We start from the raw sequence: 25,937 nt of genomic DNA on the forward strand, positions 1-25,937 counted from the left end.
ATTTCGGCCCCGCTAACTGTTCCACAGGCTCACAGTGAAGCCCATTTACTCAGCAGGGTGCACATACATTTAAACCATTACATTCACAGAGATGAAATTTTATCATCATTTTAATGAAAACACTCAGCTCCTCGTGGGTTTGTTTTTGCCTTTCCAAATAGGGTAAGAGCATAAAGAGCTGGAGGTAACGTGGTAGTAAAGTGACTTCAGGATGGCATCTGTTCATTCATGGAGAATCACGGTTGCCTTTCCTAATCCCCTGGCTTTCTCTCTCACTGTCTCTGTCTCCCAGAACCCGGGTGACTGCCTCCTGCCAGATCCTCGTCCCGCCATTTAATTTGTCCCACTTGCATTTCATCTTCCTTAATCACTGTTTTCATCACATCACTCCCTTGCTCAGAAACCCCCGAGGGATCTTTATTTCCCACCACATCAAATCTAAACGCGGCGGCCTGCTTTCAAGGCTTCTCCTAATCTCTTCTTTTCTTGCATCTCCAGCTTTATTTCCTTTGCCAGATGTGGTTCTGGTTCCTGTGGTTTAGAGATAATGGAATTTTTGTACACACTCACACACAAAACTGGAAATCTGTATCATTTTTCTTAAGCACAGTTCAGCCTAGTTCCCTTACACAAAGCACCATCAGCCGTGAGGGCTCACCGCCCTCCCAACCCTCCTCGCCCCAGGCCATGTGAGCGAGGCGGAGGGGTCCTCTGGGGGAAGTGTGTGGAGGAAAACAGTTTATACCCCACTCTCTCTCCATACCCTGGGAGAGGCTTAGGCATTGAGAAAGCCGACTGTTCACTGGAGTAGTTTGTGAAAAGCGCTGCCATGTTGACAAGACAGGCAGAATGCAAGCAGCTAAGAAGGCGATCTTGAAAGATATGTGATTTTAAATCAGAAAGAGCTGGTTCGGGAACATGGAAAGAGGTACACCTATATAAGGTAAAACTCAGCAGATCATGAAACCCCCAAAAAAGATGGTGGTGAAGCTGGTAAAGGAGATTCGAGAGTAGGTTTACCTATTGGAGTAGGTTTATCACATCTGTGAATATCATTTATTTTCTTTCAACTTTGTATTTATTATGGGGTGTGTGTGTATTGTTTTCTTTGTTTTTCTGTAACTATTTCAGGAAGTCCTGGCTCTTCCACTTAATAACAGTATGATTTGGGGCAATTTTCTTTAACCATAAAGTGGAGAGTGGAGGTAATAAGGCTACCTAGTACCTGGGGTTGTGAGGACTAAATAATATATTTAAAAAGCATAGAACATGAGGTCCAAGACCAAAATAGCAGCCATTCTTCCTATCACCATTATTATTATAAGTACACACAAGCTGCTCTTCATTTGAGCAGCTGCTAAAATTCCACCTTCTCTCAAAATACCTTCAGGTCAGTTTAGTTTAGCAAACATTAGCTGAATTCTCAGTGTATGTCAGGCCCTGATGCAACACTGATGAAACCACAGGCAAGGAACTGACCTTGTCCTTGAGTGGCCTGTCTTCCAGTAGCAAAGGCAAACCCATGAGCAGATTATTTCAGTTTAAGGTTTGGCTGTCTAGCACAGTCATTACTAGCCACGAGTGACTATTCAGCTCTTAAAATGTAGCTGGTCTGAAATGAGATGTTCTCTACATGTGAAAAACACAGTGGAGTTTGAAGACTCGAAATGACAAAAGAATGTGAAATAGCTAATAGATAATTTTTAGTATGATATTACCTGTTGATAACATTCTGGATTGTGTATGTGTTAGTCACTCAGTCATGTCAGACTCTTTGCAACCCTGTGGACTATAACCTGCCAGCCTCCTCTGTCCATGGAATTTCCCAGGCAAGAATACTGGGGTGTGTTGCCATTTCCTTCTCCAGGGGAATCTTTCCAACCCCAGGGATTGAACCTAGGTCTCCTGCATAGCAGGCAGATTCTATACCATCTAAGCCACCAGGGAAGCCCTAGATATGCTGGGCTAAATAAAATACTTAAAATTCATTTCACTTGTTTCTTTTTAATTTTTAAAAACTGTGCTATTAAATATATGTGACCCCTGTTAGATTTCTCTTGGACAGCACTTGGTCTAAGATGATGCAGTGGAGGTTCAAACGGGATGCATCAAGGAGGCATGCCATGGAGCCTGGGATTGAAGGAAGGCTGCCTGGAGGAGCAGATGCATCCTGAGCCGAGTCAAGGATGGGCAGAGGTTATCCAGGCAATAACAAATCTAAAGGGCATTCCAGATGGAGGTAACAGGAAGGTGTGGAAAGGCTTGTGTTTATGGAGTGCTGGAGGCAGTTGGTTATTCCACAGGAAAAAGGATTGTGAGCTGGGAGACTGGAAGAAAAAGCTACCAGGGAAGTGAAGTCTAATTTTCCCATCATTTAAGATCCAGTTGTCATTAAATGCTCTGGTTCTTGTCTTATGCTTGAGGTCTGGTTATGTTTCTACTATTGTTAGAAGTTTTGGACTATCAGCAATGGAGAGTTGGAAGGTCATGTCTCTAACAGGGCTGTCCCAGAGGACAGGACTAATAATGTGAAGGTGCTGCTTGGAAGGCAGGATGCCATTTTTCCCTCGGCAGTAGTCTGAAAGATGGGAAGGCAGCCTAAGATTGCCATCTCGAGTGTAGGACTGATGAATGAGAATCAGATAGGAAGTTCAGAGCTTTTGATTTGTTCTCATTCATTGGGCTCAAGGAGAGTATACATGGTTGCATTCATGCTCATTTACCTGTCAATGGATTTTAGGAGGATTCCTCCTCCAATAAATTTCCACCAATATGGAATATAATCGTTTATCAGATTACATTAATTTGCATGCATATTATACAACTCTATCACAAATCACCCTTAGGTCTTCTGCCATTAGGAACAAATTATTAACATGGATATTCAGTAGGTTGTGGAAAAGGAGTAGCAAAAGAAGACTTTGGAAGCCTAAGGGGATGGAGAAGCTGGAGAGTTAGACAGCATCTTCCATCTTACAGTTTTCTCTTGTCCCTAGATACTATCTGGGAAATTTCTGTGCATTGGTCCTTGTTCTGTTTTTGGAACCACTAGGATAATGAATCAAATCTCCCATTCTCATGACAGCCACTTGGAAAATTTGAAGAGCATTTTATGTCTTCCCCTTAATTCTTCTTTTCAATGGATTAAAGCTTTTCATCTCCTTTGGCTGCTAATCATAGAACCCTCTGGTTCTCTCCCAGAGGGAGAAAACCAGACTCTCCAGAAAACTGTGTACCTTAAGTGTACCTCTCCTAGCTGAACACAATGTTCCAAGCTTTGCCCAAACATCAAAATGTAAAGTGGACTTATTACCTACCTCCACTTCTTCCAGAGAGTCCTCAGTTGTGGTTGGTTGGCAGTTCCTTGAGACTTCAGATCTAGAATGAACTTGGTTGATAAGAAAAAGCCCTGTTATTCTCACAGACTCACAGACTTGGAAAACAAGCTTATGGTTGCTAGGAAAAAGAATGTGGGGAAGGGATAGCTGAGGATTTGGGGATGGAAATGTACATACTGCTATGTTTAAAATGGATAAGTGACAAGGACCTACCATACAGCACAGGGAACTCTGCTCGATGTTATGTGGCGGCCTGGATGGGAGGGGAGTTTGGGGGAGAATGGACAACTTATTCATGTATGGCTGAGTCCCTTTGCTGGTCACCTGAAACTATCACAACATGGTTTGTTAATCGGCTATACCCCAACACAAGATGAAAAGTTTTAAAAAAGAAAAAGCTCTGTTTTTTTCTCACTGGGTGTTATTGACTTATCTAACACTTCTGGACCTTTTTTTTTTTTTTAAAAGAAGATGTGGTGACTTCTGTGGTTATAGAAATAAATTTTGGGAAAAGTGGAAAATGTGAACAAGCAAAATGACCATTATTAACAGGTTGATATGTATAAACCTATTGTTTTTATGCATAGGGATGCATATGTATTGTGGATGGCATTTTGCAATAGAGCTGAACTGTCCTCTGTGAACATGTTTCACATAACATTTTTATTAATTGCATATTTAGTCATATCAAAATTTTATAGACTAGTCAACCAGTCCTCTGCTGTTGGACATTTAGGTTATGAATTTTTTTGTCATTATGATTAATGCTTTAATAAACATCCATGAATCTAAATTTAAAAAAATTTTCTATTGAATAGTAGTTGATTTAAAATATTGTTAGTTTAATTTGTACAGCAAAGTGATTCAGTTATATATATATATGTAGAGATATATATATTCTTCTTCAGATTCTTTTCAATTATAAGTTATTATAAGATATTGAATATAGTTCCTTATGTGTGTGCTGTATACTTGGTCACATCAAACACTTTTCCACCCCATGGACTCTAGCCAACCAGGCGCCTCTGTCCATGGGATTCTCCAGGTAAGAATACTGGAGTGGGCTGCCATTCCCTTCTCCAGGGGATCTTCCCAACCCAGGGATTGAACCCAGGTCTCCTGCATTGCAGGTGGATTCTTTACCGTCTGAGGCTATACAGTAAATTCTTGTTGCTTATCTATTTTATATAAGGTAGTATAAATCTTTCATCTCAAACTCCTAATCCATCCCTCTTCTGCACTCTTTCCCTTTTGGTAACCCTAAGTTTGTTTTCTGTCTGTGAGTCAAGATTTTTTGTTAAGGTGAATTCCTAGAAGTGAAATTACTGGACTAAAAGACAGAATATTTAAAGTTTAGTTTGTATAAGTCATATTGTCTTCTCGAAATACGGTACTAATGTGGATGTGTTACCAGCAACAGCAAGAATACTGATTTCTCTACACACTTGCACTCATAAAAATTTTTGACAGTTTTTAGAACAAAAACAAGTAATATTTTGTTATTTTAATTTGCATTTTAATAACTAGTGAGAGTGAACATTTTTTTCACTTGTCTATTGCCATCTTCTTTTGGAGAATTAACTTTTCATACCTGTTTCCATTTTTCTATTAGGGCATTTTTATTTTTTCTTAATGGCTTGATGGCTTGGAGTAGTTATTTTAGTGCAAAGAATATTTATCTCTCCCAATTTTCTCAGTTTATTTGCTTTCTGGCTTTTTATTTCATTATAAGTAGATGCATTCTGGATTAAGTCTTCTATCAGATTATTCTTGATTTATAGAAAAATTATGTTTTTCTGTGCATGTGTTATTTAACCGGTGAGCTTACTAAACATTCACATTCATTTTATATTTGAATTTCATATCTATTTTTGTCTTACTGTGCTAGCTAGAAATTGAAGGACAATGGTATATAGTAGTGGTGATTATGGACATCCTTGTTTCTGACTTTAATAGGAATACCTTAATGCTTAATTATTAAGCATGATACTGGCTTTTTGTTTGAGATATATATCAAAACAAATATGTATTTGCTAAGTAAATGTCAATTTATTCAACTATCTCTACAATTTAAAAGAATAATTCCTGAATTTTATCAAATATATTTTAGCATCTGTTTATATGAATGTGGTCTCTCCCTCGTGAGCTCTCTCTCTCTCTCTCTCTCGAAACAATTGCAAATTTAGAGACGAGTTGTGAGTATAATACAAATAACTATTTTTCTGGAACCATTTGAGAGTTTGTGGCTGACATAATATTCACAAACTCCAAGTATCTTTGTGTATATTTCCTACAAACCAGAAATATTCTCTTGCATTATCAAAATACCACCACCAAAACCAAACACTGAAACATTACTAACATCTAATATGTAGATTCCATTCAAGTTCTGTCATATGTCCCAACCACATCCCGATAATATCCAGTTCAGAATCACATGCTACCCATACAAAAAAAGTATACACATGTTTATAGCCACATTATTCATAACAGTCCAAAAATGGAAACAACCCCAGATGTCTATCAATTGATGAATAAACAAAATGTGTTATCTCCATGTAATGGAATTTTATTCAGCCAAAAGAAAGAATGAAGTGCAATCATATGCTCTACCTCTGAGTGACAATATTATGCTAAATGAAAGAAGCCAGTTGTTATATTAATACAAAAGATCACATGTTATGTGATTCCATTTATATGAAAGGGAAGAACAGACAAATCCATAGACTGAAAGTAGATTAGTGTTCCTAGGGACTGGGGGATATTGGGAGAAGGAATAGGGGTGATTACTACTGGGTACAAGGCTTCTTTTTTGGGGTGATAAAAATGTTTTTAAGTGGTAGTGATAGTTGCACATCTCTGTGAATATAGTAAAAAGAACATCAAAGTGTGTACTTTATAAGGGTGAAATTTTTGTGTTATGAATTTTATCTTCATAAAGCTGTTATTAAAGAAAATATTTGTATTTGCACTTACTTATGTCCCCTTGGTCTCCTCAATATGGAACAGTGGTTCGGTCTTTTCTAGGCTTTATTGACCTTGACAGTTTTGAAAATTATGGGCCAGTTCTTTTGTAGGTTATTCTCAATTTTAGATTGTCTGATATTTCCCCATGATTACATTCAGCTTATGCATCAGAGCTGGAAATCTCACGGAAGGAATACTGTGTTCTTTGCATTGTATCTTATCAGGTGATACATGATTTTGATTTGTCCCATTACCAATGATGTTCAATTTGACCAGGTGATTAAGGTGTTATCTGTTAGGTTTCTCTCCTATAAATGTATTATTCCTTTCCCTTCTGAATAATTTTCTTTTATGGAAAGTTACTTTGGAAGAGTGTAAAAATCCATTCATTGTCAAAGTTGTATTCATTTATTAGTATGAACCCATGTTTTAGCATTTAATTTGCCATGTTATGATTTGTTACTAAAATTACCTTTTTGATGTCAGTTTACCCTAGATTTGACCCATGAATCTTCTCAAATTGGCATCTATATCCTTTTAGCATATCCCCTTCATGCTGTGAGTGATTCCAAATGATTCTCTGGTGTAACAAAATGCTCCAGTTTGTGTTCTGCTTTCTCGAGCCCTAGAATCAGTCATTTTCCCAAGAAAGACTGGTTCCTCTTAGAAGAAAATGCTACTTAGAAACCAAGAGTTGATCTCTAAGGAATTCACTCTGATTTGAAGGGTTTCACTGCTTCACACCCCTCTCAGTGGACTGAGCTAAAGAATATATGTAGATTCCTATATATGTACATCTGTGTGGTTCTCTATGTTATTAATATCTGTATCTATCCATCCATCCATATATGGAATGCCATGACTTTATAGTGATACTTTTACTTCAATAGTTTGAGTTTTCTGCCTTTGCACATTTGTATATCCATCCTCTGAGAGTAAGAAATCTGACCTTTATTATCCTTACGAGCGTGACATATGTGATAAAAGTCTTGTGTAAAACCAGTCTTCTGTTCAGCACCACTGCTGCCTCCCTGTGTTTGCCCTTCTCGCGGCACTCAAGATCTAATCTACACCCATTTATTCCTGGCCCTGGATGCTGGCTTTTGGGCTGAATAGGTCAGAAGGGGAAGAGGGGTAGGATGAGAAGGAGAAGAAAGTCGTTTTTCTTTTTTGGCTTATAAGTTAGTAAATTATATTAATAGATTTTTTACTAACATTGACTCACTCTTGCACTTTTGCAATGTGCCTTGCTTTGATTTTTTCCACTCTTAAGATTTCTTAATAATTTATTTTGCTGACCTGAAAAAGCCATGGCATGCCGAAAATTTTCTTAAGCATTCCTTTAATTTTATTGTTTTTTATTTCTACAGAGGAATACATGGCTTCCTCCTGACTTCTTTGCATTTTCCCAGTGCCTTTGATTTTGGAAATACTATAAGAATGATGGCTGCATGTTTCAGTGTTGAAAATTCATGGTGTCTCAGAAGCAAGGAATCACAGGATATCTACTTTTCAGTGGTGAGTATGCCTCTCACAAAAGCCACACCATTATTTATAATACTGTAATTTTTTTCATAGAAACCGAACAGGGATTCTCAACATTTCCTGAAATTTCAAAACTCAGAAAAAGATGAAAAAAAAAAAAAAAAGAATATTCAACTAAATATTCATTTGTTAGCCCAGCACTGGAAGGACCCAGCCCTAAATAATAACTGGTGAGTAAATCAACACCGATACCACCACCATTCACCTCCTTCCTATCAGCCTAACCCAAAAGAATTTCTTGGCGCCCACAAGAAGGTTAATTGAAAAGATAAATCTACTTTGGGAAGCATTTGTATTTTAAGGAGAGATGGAATTGGGGAAGTGCCATGCTGACATCTATCATTCTACAAATCATAATTATTGTCAGTGATCTGAAACCTGGCGCATGTTATGATGGTTAAATAATGTCCATGGTTTTGCTCTCCAGGAATGCTTTTGTCACCGATCTGATCATTATCATGCTGCTTGGGTCTTTTAGGCCTAAAATGTGTAAGCTGCTTATATTTATCTGGGTAGTTGGTTAATTTTGGTGGCAGCCGCTTTGCAGGTATGATTTTTCTTCCACTGACAGAAAACAAAGCCTGGATTCCTATCTTTTTTTTTCTCTAGAGCATAGTTATACTTTTTAATTGGAGTATAATTGTATTATAATGTCATTTCTGCTGTACAACGAAGTGAATCAGCTATATGCATACATGGATCACCTCCCTCTTGGACCTCCCTCCCACCCAGCCCTGATTCCTACACATCTAGTTCGTCACAGAGCACGGAGCTAAGCGCTTTGAAGCACGTGTATCTATTTTATACATGGTTTCATTATTTATACTTTCTTCCTCATCTCCCACGAGCCCAAAAAATAAAGTCTGTGCATGTACGTATATTCCCACAGTACATGTGTTCAGTTCAGTTCAGTTGCCCCCAAAAATAAAGTCTGTCACTGTTTCCACTGTTTCCTCATCTATATGCCATGAAGTGATGGGACCAGATGCCAAGATCTTAGTTTTCTGAATGTTGAGCTTTAAGCCAACTTTTCCCACTCTCCTCTTTCACTTTCATCAAGAGGCGCTTTAGTTCTTCTTCACTTTCTGCCATAAGGGTGGTGTCATCTGCATATCTGAGATTATTGATATTTCTCCTGGCAATCTTGATTCCAGCTTGTGCTTCCTCCAGCCCAGCGTTTTTTATGATGTGCTTTGTGTATAAGTTAAATCAACACCCTCTTCCAACAACACAAAAGAAGACTCTAAGCATGGACACCACCAGATGGTAAATACTGAAATCAGATTGATTCTATTCTTTGCAGCCAAAGATAGAGAAGCTCTATACAGTCAGCAAAAAGCAAGACCAGGAGCTGACTGTGGCTCAGATCATGAATTCCTGTTTGCAAAATTCAGACTTAAATTGAAGAAAGTAGGGAAAACCACTAGACCATTCAGGTATGACCTAAATCAAATCCCTTATGATTATACAGTGGAAGTGAGCAATGGATTCAAGGGATTAGATCTGATAGAGTGCCTGATGAACTATGGACAGAGGTTTGTGACATTGTACAGGAGACAAGGATCAAGACCATCCCCAAGAAAAATGCAACAAAGCAGAATGGCTGACCTAGGAGGCCTTACAAATAGCTGGGAAAATAAGAGAAGTGAAAAGCAAAGGAGAAAAGGAAAGATATACCCATTTTAATGCAGAGTTCCAAAGAATGGCAAGGAGAGATAAGAAAGCCTTCCTTAGTGATCAGTGCAAAGAAATAGAGGAAAACATTAGAATGGGAAAGACTAGAGATCTCTTCAAGAAAATTATAGATACCAAGGGAACATTTCATGCAAAGATGGGTTCAATAAAGGACAGAAATGGTATGGACCTAACAGAAGCGGAAGATATTAACAAGAGGTGGAAAGAAGACACAGAAGAACTATACAAAAAAGATCTTTACGACCCATATAATCACAATGGTGTGATCACTCACCTAGAGCCAGATATCCTGGAATGCGAAGTCAAGTGGGCCTTAGGAAGCATCACTATGAACAAAGCTAGTGGAGATGATAGAATTCCAGTTGAGCTATTTCAAATCCTAAAAGATGATGCTGTGAAAGTGCTGCACTCAATATGCCAGCAAAGTTGGAAAACTCAGCAGTGGCCACAGGACTGGAAGAGGTCAGTTTTCATTTCAATCCCATAAAAAGGCAATGCCAAAAATGATCAAACTACCGCACAATTGCACTCATCTCACACGCTAGTAAAGTAATGCTCAAAATTCTCCAAGCCAGGCTTGAGCAATATGTGAACCGTGAACTTCCAGACGTTCAAGCTGATTTTAGAAAAAGCAGAGGAACCAGAGATCAAATTGCCAACAGCTGTTGGATTATCGAAAAAGCAAGAGTTCCAGAAAAATCTATTTCTGCTTTATTGACTACGCCAAAGCCTTTGACTGTGTGGATCACAATAAACTGTGGAATATTCTGAAAGAGATGGGACTACCAGACCACTTTAACTGCCTCTTGAGAAATCTGTATGCAGGTCAGGAAGCAACAGTTAGAACTGGACATGGAACAACAGACTGGTTCCAAATAGGAAAAGGAGTATGTCAAGGCTGTATATTGTCACCATGCTTTTTTAACTTATATGCAGAGTACACCATGAGAAATGCTGGGCTGGTTGTAGCACATGCTGGAATCAAGTTTGCCAGGAGCTTGTGGTGAAAACTTTAATTAATTTGGTCATACAACAAATATTTATTGAGAGTCGTCCATGTGCTAGACACTTTCCTAAGTGCTGGAGGAGAATCAATTGGCAAAGACCAACATGGTCCTTGCTGGTTTAACAAGATTTAGTTTTCTAGAAACAAAAGCTCCGGTTTTTAATATTTGCCTATTTCAGTCTCTCCATGTTCTATATTACCTGGCACATAAGAACTCAAGCATGGCAACCATTATCATATGTCCTGATCATAATTATCATCAATATTATGTATGATAGTGCTTTAACAACATGCTAAAAAGAAACCATCATCTCTGGGTGGTGGTGAGGGGATGTCCAAGATACATATTTATGAGTGAGTGAGTGCGTATGTGTAAAGGTAAAGAAAAGCAGAAAGGGGTCTATAAGGATACACACTGGATTTGGTATTGTTACCTCAAAAAGATGTGAGTTTGAGAAGAAGTTAACAAAATGGGGGCTTTTTCTTTACTAAAAATCTGTACAGTTTGAATTTTGAATCATGAGTATGAATTAACTTTATTCATTAATTTTATTTTATTAGTAAAACAATTAAAAATTAATTAGTTAATTAATTAAAAATTAATTTTATTCACTGTCCAAGTTGCACACACAGAGTTGTCTCATATGATGTCAGTCCAACAGTGACCAAATGCATAGTAGACAAACAGCAGTTACCATAATATATGAATCATTGTAGATAGAATCATTGTTAAATAGTTATTGCTTTCCTGATGAAAGTGACTTCAACTGTTGACAAAAGATGAAATAGAATCAAGATACTTGATAAGTATTCTGGTTGCTGCAAAACAAACCACTCCTGTGGCTTAATGATAGTGTTTATTTTGCTCACAGATTTGCAGTTTGGGAGGGGTGGAGTCAGGGTGTGATAGGGACATTTTGTCTCTTTTCTACTGGACATCAGGTGGGTTGACTGGAAGGCTGAAGGCAGAATCATCTGAAGGGCACTCACGTGTCCGGTAGCTGACGCTGACTGTTGTCTGGGACCAACGTGGGGCTGTGGCTGGAAAACCTCCATGTGGCCCTTCCATACGGCTGCTCATCTTCCCTGCAGTATGGTGGCCAGGTTCCAAAGGTGAGTGTCCCAAGAGAGAGTTGGGTGGAAGCTGTGTCAACTTTCTTAACTTAACCTCCAAAGTCACAGAGGTCACTTTCTTCACATTCTGTTCGTCAAGGGAAGAAAGGAAAAATGAACTCTATCCCTTGATGGGCAAGTAGCAAGTTCTACAAGAGCACATGGGACTGGAAATACTAATGTGGCCATTTTTGGAAAATACAACCCGGCCCAGTAAGTCCTCTCTTTACTGACATGATCTGTACTACACAGCTCCAGAGCAGAGATGGAAAACAGCCCAGGGCTGCTTGGCTGCCCAGCTGAATGTGAGTATTGCAACTTACCTTTACTCCAAAAACCATATTCATGCATTGTAAGAGCTGTGAATTCTTATGTAAGGAACCAAAAGAATTTCAGTATTGTAGTATTATTCATGCTTAGCACAGCCATGGTTTTGAGATCAGCTTTCCTGAGTACTGTCAAATTTATCATAGCCTAAAAGGCAGATTGACACATTATAGGGACAGTTAAAGTCTATTTTTATTGGTTGGACTCAGGAAACTGGTGTATTATTTTTGCCTCTGAGCTTACTTCTCAAATACAACAAAAGAGCCCAGAAAGGAGATTCATGAAAATGTATGATTTGCAACACAATTTCAAATATTCTCCTTCAATGCATATTGGTGTTCTTATAACCTACCAGCCACACTTAAGGCTATGTTAAGTTTAACATGTGAGAAGTCAAATGCATTTATCATTTTTGATTAAGGCTCATTAAGGATTCACTTGTATCCCTAGAGTCCTTGGTTCCCACTGTGGCATGCACGCAAGAGAACATATTAACACTGGACTAATCACCAGGTATGTATAGATTACCCATAGAGTAACACTTAGAGAATTGTCAGAAAGCATCCAATTAATGGAGCCTACTAGGTTCACATCTCCCTTTATTTTACAGTATGAATTATTAGCCCCAAATTAGCGGTAAATTAGATCTGCAGGGATTCTAATTTTTAGAAACTCTATTACTATTAATTTTTATTTCTTTGAACATAACCAAGTTCTTCTCTCATTTAAGAAGATGTCATCATCATGTAACCAAAGTCTTATAAACTAAGCTCTTTTGGTGATTGACATGTGAAAAATAAAAGAAAAACAGACTTTCACACTGCCTTTTAAAGTGTGAAAAAACAGTCTTTATTCACGGTTGGATAAATCAGTCAAAGTGAATTTTAACAAAGTTTTGCCCCCAAATATTTTCTTGTTTAGACTGAAGACAGCCATGAAACATTTCTTTTAAGCTCAGTCAACATTTCATTCTTTAGGAATTTGTTAGAGACTTAAAACTTTTTCCAGTCCTTTTCCCCCCATCACAACAATGCCAAAGTAGCAAACAATGCAAACTTGGTGCTTGTATCTTTCCTGAAACTGACATCATACATGGAATTCAGATATTGTGACCCCCAATGCTTATGTTTATTGATGTGTCCTTGTAAAGAACATTTACTGATATGCCCAGCTCAGACAATTATTAAAACCATCAGTTAAGAGAGTAAACCTGGTTGTTCTTCAGTTCACCTAGGGGAACCTTTATAAAATACTGATTCTTGGACCCACTCCCCTAAAATGCTGGCTCACAGGCCATGAATGAAGCCAAGAAATCCATATCCTTCAAAAGTTCCTCTTAAAATTCTGGGTGTCGGCCCAGGGTGGGAATGACTGAATAGGAATATTTGCTAACTTTTGAAGTAACTTTTGTAAGGTAAGGTGTTCTGCCTTGATAGAGTTTTTATAGCTCAAAACAAAGTGATATTATGCTTGAATTTCTCTCCTTATTACATTTTACAATAGGAATCCAGGCTTACCCTAAACTTTTATATATTTATAGTAGAAGCTACAGCTTTATAAACAAAATGGGGAAAGAAATTCTAGTTCATAAGTCTCATCATTATTTTCCTCTTCAGCTTTGTGTTTGGGCTGAAATGTATTATTTATATATATATATGTTATATATAATGATTACTTTCATTATTTGGTAAACTTTTTCTTCTTGATCCTTCAGGCCCTCTAGCTGGAACTCTTGAAATAAAGGAACAGCTATTAACAATTAATTATGGTTAGAGGATATGAATGGGACTTGCCTCATAAAAGTGGAATTTTTTGTGTGTAGAGCCACATAGGATACAAAAATATCTACAGATAGAGGAAACAGAAGAAACAAAGGTGCAGGTGCTTGAAGCTGTCTGGCACACTTCAGGATGGTGAGTAGCTCAGTGCAGGCCAGATACAAGATAAATGGGAGATATCAGCGGCAGGGGTGGGGGCAAAGAATTCTTTCTTGGTTCTATTTCCCGTTTTCTGGAGTGGTATTTTGAGGAAATACGTTAAGATGGGTTCTGAGTGTGCTTCTGGCCCTGAGGTTGATCAGGGCTCAGCTAATGGGCAAAAAAGGAGGCAACAGAATATCAGGGTATTTTCTAGTCTTAGTCTCCATGATGTAAAATTTGGGCATGTGTTCTTTTTTTGTTTATCCTTTTAAAAAAATTTTCAATTGGAGGATAATTGCTTTACAATATCGTGTTGGTTTCTGCCATATATCTCCCCCCCACCCCGCCCCCTGCTGTATCGCTGTATTCTTGATCTTAGTGTTTTTTTTCCCACAGTTCAATTCAGTTGCTCAGTTGTGTCTGATTCTTTGCGTCCACATGGACTGCAGCACACCAGGCCTCCCTGTCCATCACCAATTCCCGTAGTTAGTAAACTCATGTCCATTGAGTCGGTGATGCCATCCAACCATCTCATCTTCTGTTGTCCTCGTCTCCTCCTGCCTACAATCTTTCCCAGCATCGGGGTCTTTTCAAATAAGTCAGTTCTTTGCATCAGGTGGGCAAAGTATTAGAATTTCAGCTGTAACATCAGTCCTTTCAATGAATATTCAGGACTGATTTCCTTTAGGATGGACTGGTTGGATCTCCTTGCAATCCAAGGGACTCTCAAGAGTCTTCTCCAACACCACAGTTCAAAAGCATCAATTCTTTGGCATTCAGCTTGCTTTATAGTCTAACTCTCACATCCATACATGACTACTGGAAAACCATAGCCTTGACTAGACAGACCTTTGTTGGCAAAGTAATGTTTCTGCTTTTTAATGTACTGTCTAGGCTGGTCATAACTTTCCTTCCAAGGAGCAAGCTTCTCTTTAATTTCATGGCTGCAATCACCATCTGCAGTGATTTTGGAACCCCCCGAAATAAAGTCTGTCACTGTTTCCCCGTCTATATGCCATGAACTGATGGGACCAGATGCCATGCTCTTAGTTTTCTTAATGTTGAGCTTTAAGCCAACTTTTCCCTCTCTCCTCTGTCACTTTCATCAAAAGGCTCTTTAGTTCTTTGCTTTCTGCCATAAGGGTAGTGTCATCTGCATATCTGAGGTTATTGATATTTCTCCCGGCAATCTTGATTCCAACTTGTGCTTCCTTCAGCCCAGCATTTCTCATGATGTACTCTGCATATAAGTTAAATAAGCAGGGTGACAATATACAGCCTTGATGTACTCCTTTCCCTATTTGGAACTAGTCTGTTGTTCTATGTCCAGTTCTAACTGTTGCTTCCTGACCTGCATATAGGTTTCTCAAGAGGCAGGTCAGGTGGTCTGGTATTCCCAGCTCTTTAACAACTTTCCAGAGTTTGTGGTGATCCACACAGTCAAAGGCTTTGGCATAGTCAATAAAGCAGAAGTATATGTTTTTCTTCCACCCCTTCTCTTAATTTGGTATATACATTCAATGTCTTTGTCCTGGTTTTAATTCTCCCTGTGGTATCTCAGATTATTGAGTGAGATCCTTGAGGGGTTTATGATGTGCTGATCCTTTGAGAAAGGTGTTTTCCTTTGACTGCTCTTCTAGCTCTGTTGGTGGGCACTGTGGGTGGGCTTGGCTGGAACGTCATAATGAAGCAGTGAGAACTAGATGACTATAACCCAGTGTTCCACTTCTGAATTTCTGAATCAGTGATCAAGTCAAAAGGTAACTAATGAACAGTTAATCTGATGTTTTGCATTTATAGATTTCCATTTAAAAGATGATGGCGCACAGACATTTTGTTTCTCCAGAAGTCAAAGAGCTAACATAGAAATTAGATCTAGTTCAGTTTTTACCAAGAAAGTTTACACTGATGGTCAAAGCACCTGTTTTTTTATATATTTAAATATTGATTAGCCTAATAATTTTTCAATTTACCAGTTTTCAGAAACAAATCCAAATAGTTTATATGCTTCAGGAAATTTTAAAATGCATGTTTACTTCCTCAAAACTGTAATTACTGTGAAAACTCTTTTTGTTGTTCCCACTATTTTGTAGTTATATCTAGCAGTCACATTTGGACAAAATATATAGGCTCCTCATTAATGCTACTTGAAGATTTTATATTTGATTACATGTATTGTCTGTTACTTCCAAGACTTTCTTGGGGCCACATTTTAGCACTCTAAAAATGAGCTGTGTACATTGTAATCTCTGGACATTTCATGGAGCACTTTCCCTCCCACCTCCCCAAACCAAAAACTGTTGTTAAATTTACGCTACTGCTTGGCCATTTTAGAATCAAGAAAGTGTGGGAAATGCATGCATGGAGGATGCAAGACTTTGATTCTGTCAAAAGGAAAGAATGAGAACATGGTAAATAAGGCAGAAGAATTGCTTTGACTGAAGATTTCAAAACTATACCTCCCTCTTCCTTTGTATTTTGAACATGGTTCCGTATACATCTGACAGCTAGAAGTTGGTGATGACTTTTTCTGCAGTGCCTAAAGGAGGAACAAAAGATGGATCAGGTGCCTTACTATCACTTTATTTCCAATATTTTAAAATCGGTTTAGTAACCTAACGATGTCAATTGTTACTGATGTTAGAAGGGGCATTTTTACCTAGAGATTAAGTATAAAACTTTGGAATGGTAAAATCTTTTAAAAAAATTATTTTATATTGGAGCTATAGTTTTTTAACAATGCCTTAGTTTCAGGTGTACAGTCAGTGATACGTGTATCTGTTTTCAAATTCTTTTCCCGTTTAGGTTTTTATCGAATATCGAGCAGAGTTCCCCGTGCTATAGAGTAGATCCTTGTTGGTTTCCTATTTTACATATAGCAGTGTGTATATGCTCTGATACTGTCTCCTCCATGTCCACTGCCACTGTCCAGACTTCCTGCCTCCTTCAAGTATCTCACTATCCTGCAGAGAATGTTCTGCCTCTCCTTCCTCCAATATTCTCCCTTCTGATAAGATCACCAATTTTATTAAAAAAAAAAAAAAGAAAAAGATATGATATTAAAATTTTTTAAAATTTTTATTTCAGTATTATTGATTTATAATGTTTGTTTCAGGTGTCCAGAAAAGTGATTCAGTTATATATATATGTTTATGTATATATATACTTTTTTAGATTTTTTTCCTTTATAGGTTATTACAAGATATTGGGTATAGTTCTCTGTGCCATGCAGTTTATCTACTTTGTGCATGTTTATTTATATTTTAATCCCAAACTCCCAATTTATCCCTCTGCCCTCCCTTTTCTTTTTGCTAACCATGAGTTTGTTTTCAAAGTCTGTGAGTCTGTTTCTGTTTTATAAATTCATTTGTATCATTTTTTTAGATTCTGTGTGTAAGCAATATCATAGGATATTTGTCTCTTACTTCACTTAGTATGATAATCTGTAGGTCCATCCACATTGCTACAAACTGCATTACTTCATTTTTTTTATGGGCGAGTAATAGTACATTGTATATTATGTACCACATCTTCTCAATCCATTCATCTGTTGATGTCCATTTAGACTGCTTCCATGTCTTGGCTGTTGTGAATAGTGCTGCAGTGGACACTGGGGGCATGTATCTTTTCAAATTATGGTTTTCTTCACCTACATGCCCCAGAATGGCATTGTTGGGTCATATGGTAGTTCTACTTCTAGTTTTTTTTTTAAACTTAAAAATTTTTTTCTGATGATGGCCATTCTGATTAGTGTGAGATGATATCTCATTGTAGTCTTGATTTGCATTCTCTAATAATTAGTGATGTTGAGCATCTTTTCATGTGCCTCTTAGTCAGCTGTATGGCATCTTTGGGGAAATGTCTATTTAGGTCTTCTGTTCATTTTTGGATTGGGTTTTTTGATATTGAGCTGCAAAAACTGTATATTTTGGACATTAATCCCTTGGTCGCATCATTTGCAAATATTTTCTCCATTCTGTATACTGTCTTTTTTTTTTTTTTTTTTTTAATGATTTCCTTTGCTGTGCAAAATCTTATAAGCTTAGTTAGGTCCTGTTTAGCTTTGTTTTTATTTCCATTACTCTAGGAGACAGATCCAAAGGGATATTGCTGCAATTTATGTCAGAATGTTCTGCCTATGTTTTCCTCAAAGAGTTTCATAGTATCAGGTCTTACATTTAGGTTTTTAATCTGCTTTATTATTATGTATGGTGTTAAACAGTGTTCTCACTTCTGGGAATTTTAAATATTGTCCAGTCCTGTCAAATCCTCTAAGAACCTTCTTCCAACTTTAGGTCCAGAGTTTTGCTTGATAATCCCTCAGCCTGATGATTATAGTAAGTTCTTACACAATTCGTACCCCATTACTTTTGACCTCAGAATAGCAACCTTTAAACCAGGTTAAATTTTCTAGTTACCATGGACAGGTAAGTTGCTTAATGAGCAGCAAAATATAAGAGATATTTGGGGGTCAGACAGACTGCAGTTCAAGTCTCACTTCTGCCATGTCTTAGATGTGCAACTGGTCATTACTCAACATCTATAACCTTTATTCGTTTATTCAAGTCATCCAAAAAATCACTGGTGTAAATGAAGCTTGTCCATACAGAATGTGCCAGCACTAGCCTGGACACTGAGTGTACGTTGTGAAACACAACTAGTATATTTCCTGCTCTCCAAGAGCTTAGTTTCTGAAGATACATGAGAATGAGTTGCCAGTGACCTTTCAGAGGCTAAGTTCTCTGATAGGGATAGCCCAGGCGTGGAAATGGGGCACACTGTGTAGGCAAAACTTTTGGAGAAATTACATCAAGCCTCATATATGAAGAATGACTGGGGGCGGTCAGATGGTTAGGAATAATCGTGACTACCTTGACACTCCTAGGTTGTTGGGTTATAGCATGAAACAGAGACAGTGAATATAACACACCAGGAGTGCGTCTGACAGGTCAGTACTGAGTCAGAAAGCATATACAGACCAGGTACCATCCTAGACATTGGAGATGCAAAAATGAGTAGGATACCGTCTTTGTCCTCTTGGGTCTCAGCAGCCCGAGGTTCACCTCTAGCTGTGTAGGCGGCCTCTATTACTGCTCTCGTCCCCACTGTATTGTGCTTGCCTGTTCCCATGTCTTGAGACCACCAGTATCGCGAAGTCAGGAATGCTTGTCTGATGGGCACTGTGGTATCTTTAATGCTGAGCAGTTCCTAGTGGACGTTTATATTCATCTTACCCCCGTAACAGATGGGGTCAGGTTCCCTGTTACATTTCTCCCTTACCTTTTCAGCTTACACCTGTCCAACTTTTAACTCCTCTCCCTGGCAGCTTTTGTTTGCCCGAAGCTTTTCTCTGTCCGATTAGGTCCACTCGGTTCGCATATGAGTGCAGAATTTAAGCGCCACCCCAGCGGCTCTCAGTGGCAGGGGGTATATAGTTGGTGTAGAAAACCTCAGCTTGCAGCGCCTGGGATGACTCTCAGGCATGTCTTCTACACTGGCTCCATGTTCTCCTTAGAGGATTTAGATCCAGTTACCCCAGAGCAATAACTCGATGGATAATTTACACTCCCTTCCTTATCTTTGGAGACGGAAATAGCAACCCACTCCAGTAATCTTGCCTGGAGAATTCCATGGACAGAGGAGCCTGGCAGGCTACATGGGGTTGCAAAGAGTCAGGCATGACTGGGCAACTCTCACTCACTCACTTCTTATCTTACTTTCTCCACTTCCTTACCAGCGATTCCAGGGATTACCATAGCTCCCAAAGAAGCTAGTTACATTTGAATCCACCCAGTCCCCATCTCTTCGAGAGAGATAAGCTTCATCTAAATTATTTCATCTGACTGATGATTGTCATTTATAACTGTATTGCTACTTCTGTCTTGGGTATTCCTTTGGAAAAGGTGTATGGATTCATTACATATTCTAATGTTTTATCTATAGATTATAAGATTAAGTCAAGCATATATCCGCAGGTACTTTTTAAATTGACCTGTCTTTATACTTGGAAATGTCTCTTAATAGTAGACATACCTGGTGACTCAGATGGTAAAGAATCTGCAACGCAGGAGACCTGTGTTCAATCCCTGGGTCAGGAAGATCCCCTGGAGAAGGGAATGGCTACTCACTCCAGTGTTCTTGCCTGGAGAATTCCTTGGACAAAGGAGCCTGGCAGGCTACAGTCCATGGGGTTGCAAAGAGTCAGACACAACTGAGCAACTATCACTCATTCCCTCAAAGTCTCTCCAGCTGCCAAGTCTCTCTCCTGTATTTAGGGAATTCTGCCTAAAAAGAGCCCATCTCACATGATAGGAATGGAAAATGTCAGATACTTTTGTGGCCACAGGTGGGCACATGACCTGGGCATTGACCATCAGATGTACCCACCTCCACTCTCTCCAAATTGGAAGCAAATGTCATAGAGAAGTAGGAAGGGCCCAGAGTTGATTCTGTTGAGAGATGAGAGCAGAGACAACAATTCAAATGGTACCTTCCAGCATCCAGTGTTGGTGATGGCACATGGCATGACCCAAGACATCAAGCATGCCCGCACCCACACAATTTCACTTGCAGATTTTCGAGCATTTCTCCTTCCCTTGCAATTTCCGAGCCTGGAAATCTCTGCAGTCCTCCCAGAGATCCTTTGATCTCTCCAGTATCTTTCATAACAAAATTCTTTCTTGCCAACATGTCAAGGTTGGTTTCTATAACTTGTAACTAAGAATGGTGTCTGTCAGGATAGAGCCAGGAGAACAGTCTTCTGCATCTTTCAGGCAGATGGGATTTAATATAGATAATTGGTTAAAAGGGTGACGGAAAATCTGGCAAGAAATGGAGAAACAAAGCAATCTGCAGGTCAGTAATAGCTGGAAGCTGCTATCTTCACCAGGGTTGGAGGGGTGGGGGAGGAAGGGAGCCCATTGTCTGACAGGAGCTAGAACCACACAGGGGTGCCTAGAGGGGGGACCAGTGGGATCCAGGATCTGGAAACTCAAAGGAAGGAAGGGTGAGAGAGAGAGAAAGAAAGATCTGGTCTTCTTTCTTTTTCTCTGTCTCCAACTTTATACCATTCCTCCCAAAAAGTGTAAATAACTACCAGAAGCTAGAGGGCAAGGGAGCCTGTAGGACACAGCAGAATAGAGGAAGAGCCAGAAATAGTTCTGAAAGCCAACAGGCAGTTGACATGCCCATGTCCTAGAAGCCCAAATACTTTAATTTAAAAAATTTTTTATTAAGAGTATAATTGCTTTGCCATGCTGTGTTTATGCTATACAAAGAGAAGAATCAGCTGTATGATGTATACATATATCCCCTCCCTCTTGAATCTCCCTCCCACCCCCACCCCGTCCATCTAGGTCACCAGGGAGCCCCAAGCTGACCTCCCTGTTCTATGCAGCAGTTTCCCACTAGCTATGCATTTTGCACACGGTAGTGTATATATATTAATCCTAATCTCCCAATCTGTCTTCCCACCCCTTCCCCCACCCTTTGTCCAAATCTCCATTCTCTACATCTGCATCGCTATTCCTGCCCTGGAAATAGGTTCACCTGTACCATTTTTCTAGATTCCACATGTATGCATTAATATACAATATTTTTCTCTTTCTGACTTCCCTCACCCTATGTGAGAGATTCTGGGTTCGTCCACATCTCTGCAAATGACCCACTTTCATTCCTTTTTTGGCTGAATGCATGAAGAGAACCACCAAGCAGAGGGCTGGGATCTGAATCTCGTGCTTCCCCAACTCTTAAAAAAATAGAGAAATAAGAGAATTTCCCTTAAGCTGAAGCATCAGAGAGAGAGAAGGAAAATGAGGCAAGAGTAGGGCCCTGGATGTCACGGCTCTGAAGCAATCAACTCTGCCAGACTCCTGACTGGACTTCCACCAACTAGACCCGTGAATTATTCATCAAGTCTAGACAGGAGACTCAGAGCACTTATCCAGGAGCTTTGGGTATCATAGCTTCTAAGCCAGGCTATTCCCTGGGTAACATGGGTTATTAAGTGAGGATAACAGTGCTTGCCAACTTTCACTGGGAAAGGTGAGGAGCAGCGAATAATGAGGATTTTTAAATACTTGGCAAAAGAGAGAAATGAGTCGCAGCACGAATCTTAATTGATAACTTAGAGACAAGTGCATTCGCTCTCACAGTTTGAACTGATGGTGTTGTCCTAGATGAATTCTGTGAATAAATGGAATGTAATCTCTTTGTTACTGGCAGTGCCTACAAGGAAACAAAGGTCTGGGTTTGGATTTGTGAGAAGAAACTTGGTATATAGGCAAAGCTTCTGAGCCCATGCCAACACAAAATGAGCACATTACAAATATTTGTTCCTTTCGTCTGGCTTCTTTTTTATCATAGCTCTAACCTAGAGGGCAAAAAGGGGAGAAATTGGAAATACTTTCTAGAAAATGCTTTTTTTAGAAATAGTTTTATAGGAAAATGCTTAGAGGAATTAAAACCCCAAACTCAATATTCCTGCTTATTGTTGGGAAAAAACCCCAAAACTCAGTATTCCTGTTTATTGTTGAAAACACCAAAAATCCACGGGCATTATAAATCGAAGGCCATTTACTTAGGATTTCAAACATTCTAAAAAAAAAAAAAATCTGCACTTACTTTGTTTCTTAAAAAATCCTCATTTACCATGGCTGCTGTAAAATGCCTATGGATTTCTGTTTTGTGTGGGGTTTCATTCTCGGCTGGTGTCTGGTGTTTCTGTGACCCAAGCAAGAAGTCCCTGTGACTTTACCACACTGTTTCTTCTGGACACAGATGGAAATGTGATTACTTCAAGGCCCATTGCAAAGGAGCTGGGTCTCTGCCACAGGTCAGCAGCAGTCAGGAGGGTTGCCAAGAGACAGTACAAAACATAAGACCCCTACATCTCCCTCCGGGCTTCTGGAGCAGCCTTCTCCAGCTCAGCTGCTGAAATTTCAGCTCCTTCACTGAAATCCAAACACATCTGTCCCCGAGACAGGAAAGTGCTTATTAAGTGACTTCCTCCATGCTGGCTAGCCTTGTGGTTTTATTCAGCCCTTAAAGACAGTGTGGGGCCTGAGTGAAAAGGGAGCCTTTTCAGGAATGGAGGCAAACCCCAGGGATGGGTCACTGGCGTGGAAGCATGCCAGCCAACATTGATACCTGTGGGGCAGCCGTCAGAGTACTCACCACTTGGCTTGTCTTTGAAACATCAGCTGGAGCTCAGACAATATCAGATCTTCCTTAAGCTTCACCCTTGCATGGGCAACCTGTATGCCTTCTCTCTCGTTCTTCTGGTTGTTCATGGGCACAATCCTTTTAATCTGTTTAATATCATAGCACAACAGAAATATTTATCGCTTCATTTATATGTCAGTTAGGTGTCTTCAAATATTGATTTTGTCATGACTTTCTGTTTTAGAAAGTATGATTTCAACCCAAAATGTAATCTTTTTTTTTTTTTTTTTTTTATGTTAATATATAGGAAGGGTGGTAGTGTCAAGCCAAGGTGGTGGAGGTCTAAAAGGTAAGTCTTCCCCATCAATTTTTAGAATTAGATTGCCCTGTAGGGCCCTATTCCAGACAGGCCAAGAACCTTCCCGGGATGGGGAGGATCCATATTCAGGGTCTCTGGGTTAGAATGCTCAGGGGGGCAGCTCTTCTCTTCCTCCCATTGTTTCCAGCGGTGCCAACCCCACAGTGGACCCCTAAGCCTGAGGCTGCTCGTGGAAGCTGGTGCTCTGGGTCCCCAGCAGCAGCCTCCGCTCCTCTTGAGTCTGTCTCACCCACTCAGTCATTTACCGTGGTACCTGAATGGCCATCGTTACAATGTCCTATTCTTTCAGGGCTATTTTAAACATACTTCCTCATTCCTTTTAGTATTTAATTCCTCATTCCAAATAGAATGCTACCTATATTCACTTCCTATTGTGGTAAAGAGTTATCTCATATCCTTTATCCTTCCTCTGTCCTTCCAGTTTGTTACACTACAGTTTTCACTCTTTTGCAGTTTCTGACTTTGGAATGGTCACTGTTGAGCCAAGAAACCTAGAATTATTATGTTTCCTTTCTTATTCACTTATCATTTTTTCCTAGAGCTAATAAATTACTTATGTTTTAAAAACTGGACTTAGTTTTCTCTGCGTGTGTATTACAGTTTCCCAGCGCTCACTCCAGTTACTCTTGCCTGGAAAATTCCATGCACGGAGGAGACAGTAGGCTACAGTCCATGGGATTGCACAGAGTCAGACACAATTTCACTTTCAGCCCCTCCATGAGCCCATAAGATTCAAGGTACTAATTTTTTTATTGGACTGTAATTGCTTTATACTGCTGTTAGTCTATGCAGTACAATGAAGTGAATCAGCTATACGTATAATATCGCCCCTCCCTCCTTAGATCTCCCTCCCACTCCCCATCACACCCATCTAGGTCCCCAGAGAGCACTGATGAGTTGAGTTCCCTGTGCCATATAGCAGGTTCCCATTAGCTGTCTATTTTGCACACTGTAGCATATTTATGTCAATCCCTGTTTCCCAGTCCATCCCAACCCCATGTCCACACGTCCATTCTCTACATGTGCGTCTCTATTCCTGCCTTAAGTGACTAAGCACAGCAGGACCAGTTTTCTATATTCCACATAAATGCATTAGTATAAAATATTTGTTTTTCTTTTCCTGACTGACTTCACTCTGTATAACAGGCTCCAAGTCCATCCATATCTCTACAAATTACCCAGTTTTGTTCCTTTTTATGGCTGAGTAATATTCCGTTGTATATATGTACCACATCTTCCCCATCCACGCATGTTGATGGACATTTAGGTTGTTCCATGTCTAGGCTATTGTAAATAATGCTGTCAATGAACATTGGAGAGCATATGTCTTTTTTTTTAATTCATTTTTTAAAATTTATTTTTTAATTGAAGGATAATTGCTTTACAGAATTTTGTTTTCTGTCAAACCTCAACATGAATCAGCCATAGGTATACATATATCCCCTCCCATTGAACCTCCCTCCCATCTCCCTCCCCATCTCACCCCTCTGGGTTGATACAGAGCCCCTCTTTGAGTTTCCTAAGCCATACAGCAAATTCCCACGGGCTATCTATTTTACATATGGTAATGTAAGTTTCCATGTTCCTCTTTCCATACATCTCACCCTCTCCTCTCCTCTCCCCATGTCCATAAGTCTATTCTCTATGTCTGTCTGTCCACTGCTGCCCTGTAAATAAATTCTTCAGTACCATTTTTCTAGATTCTGTATATGTGCATTAGAATATGATCTTTCTCTTTCTCTAACTACTTCACTCTGTATAATAAGTTATAGGTTCATCTACCTCATCAGAACTGACTCAAATGCATTCCTTTTTGTGACTGAGTAATATTCCATTCTGTATATGTACCACAACTTCTTTATCCATTTGTCTGTCGATGGACATCTAGGTTGCTATTGTTCTAGGTTCTAGGCCATCTATATAGCATCTAGGACATGCTATTGTTCTAGAACATCTAGGTTCCTTGTTCTAGCTATTGTAAATAGTGCTGCAGTGAACAATGGGATACATGTGTCTTTTTCAAATGTGTTTCCTCAGGGTATATGCCTCGGAGTGGGATTGCTGGGTCATATAGTGGTTTTAGTCCTAGTTTTTTAAGGAATCTCCATACCGTCTTTCATAGTGACTGTATCAATTTACACTCCCACCAACAGTGCAAGAACATTCCCTTTTCTCCACAGCTTCTCCAGCATTTGTTTGTAAACTTTTTGATGGCCATTCTGACCAGTGTGAGCTGATATCTCATTGTAGTTTTGATTTGCATTTCTCTAATAATGAGTGATGTTGAGCATCTTTTCATGAGACATCTGTATGTCTCCTTTGGAGAAATGTCTGTTTAGGTCTTTTTCCCACTTTTTGAGTGGGTTGTTTGTTTTCCTGGTATTGGGTTGTATGAGCTGCTTGTGTATTTTGGAAATTAATCCTTTGTCAATTGTTTCATTTACTATTATCTTCTCCCATTCTGAGAGTTGTCTATTCACCTTGCT

The 25,937-nt window shown here is 39.2% G+C and overlaps 1 long non-coding RNA gene across 2 annotated transcripts in view; it reads left to right on the forward strand.

The window, feature by feature from the left end:
- Nucleotides 1-25,937, forward strand: part of LOC122685923 — a 79,708-nt gene that overhangs the window by 46,994 nt on the left and 6,777 nt on the right. For both annotated transcript variants that reach the window (XR_006338571.1, XR_006338572.1), the window contains 9 exons: nt 7,676-7,780; nt 7,884-8,020; nt 11,494-11,664; nt 11,765-11,969; nt 12,442-12,504; nt 13,706-13,904; nt 16,245-16,476; nt 23,380-23,421; nt 24,052-24,188. This is a non-coding gene — a long non-coding RNA (uncharacterized LOC122685923). The remainder of the gene's footprint in view (nt 1-7,675; nt 7,781-7,883; nt 8,021-11,493; nt 11,665-11,764; nt 11,970-12,441; nt 12,505-13,705; nt 13,905-16,244; nt 16,477-23,379; nt 23,422-24,051; nt 24,189-25,937) is intronic.

Source organism: Cervus elaphus, chromosome 29 (genome assembly GCF_910594005.1).
Source record: "Cervus elaphus chromosome 29, mCerEla1.1, whole genome shotgun sequence".
Lineage (NCBI taxonomy): Eukaryota > Metazoa > Chordata > Mammalia > Artiodactyla > Cervidae > Cervus > Cervus elaphus.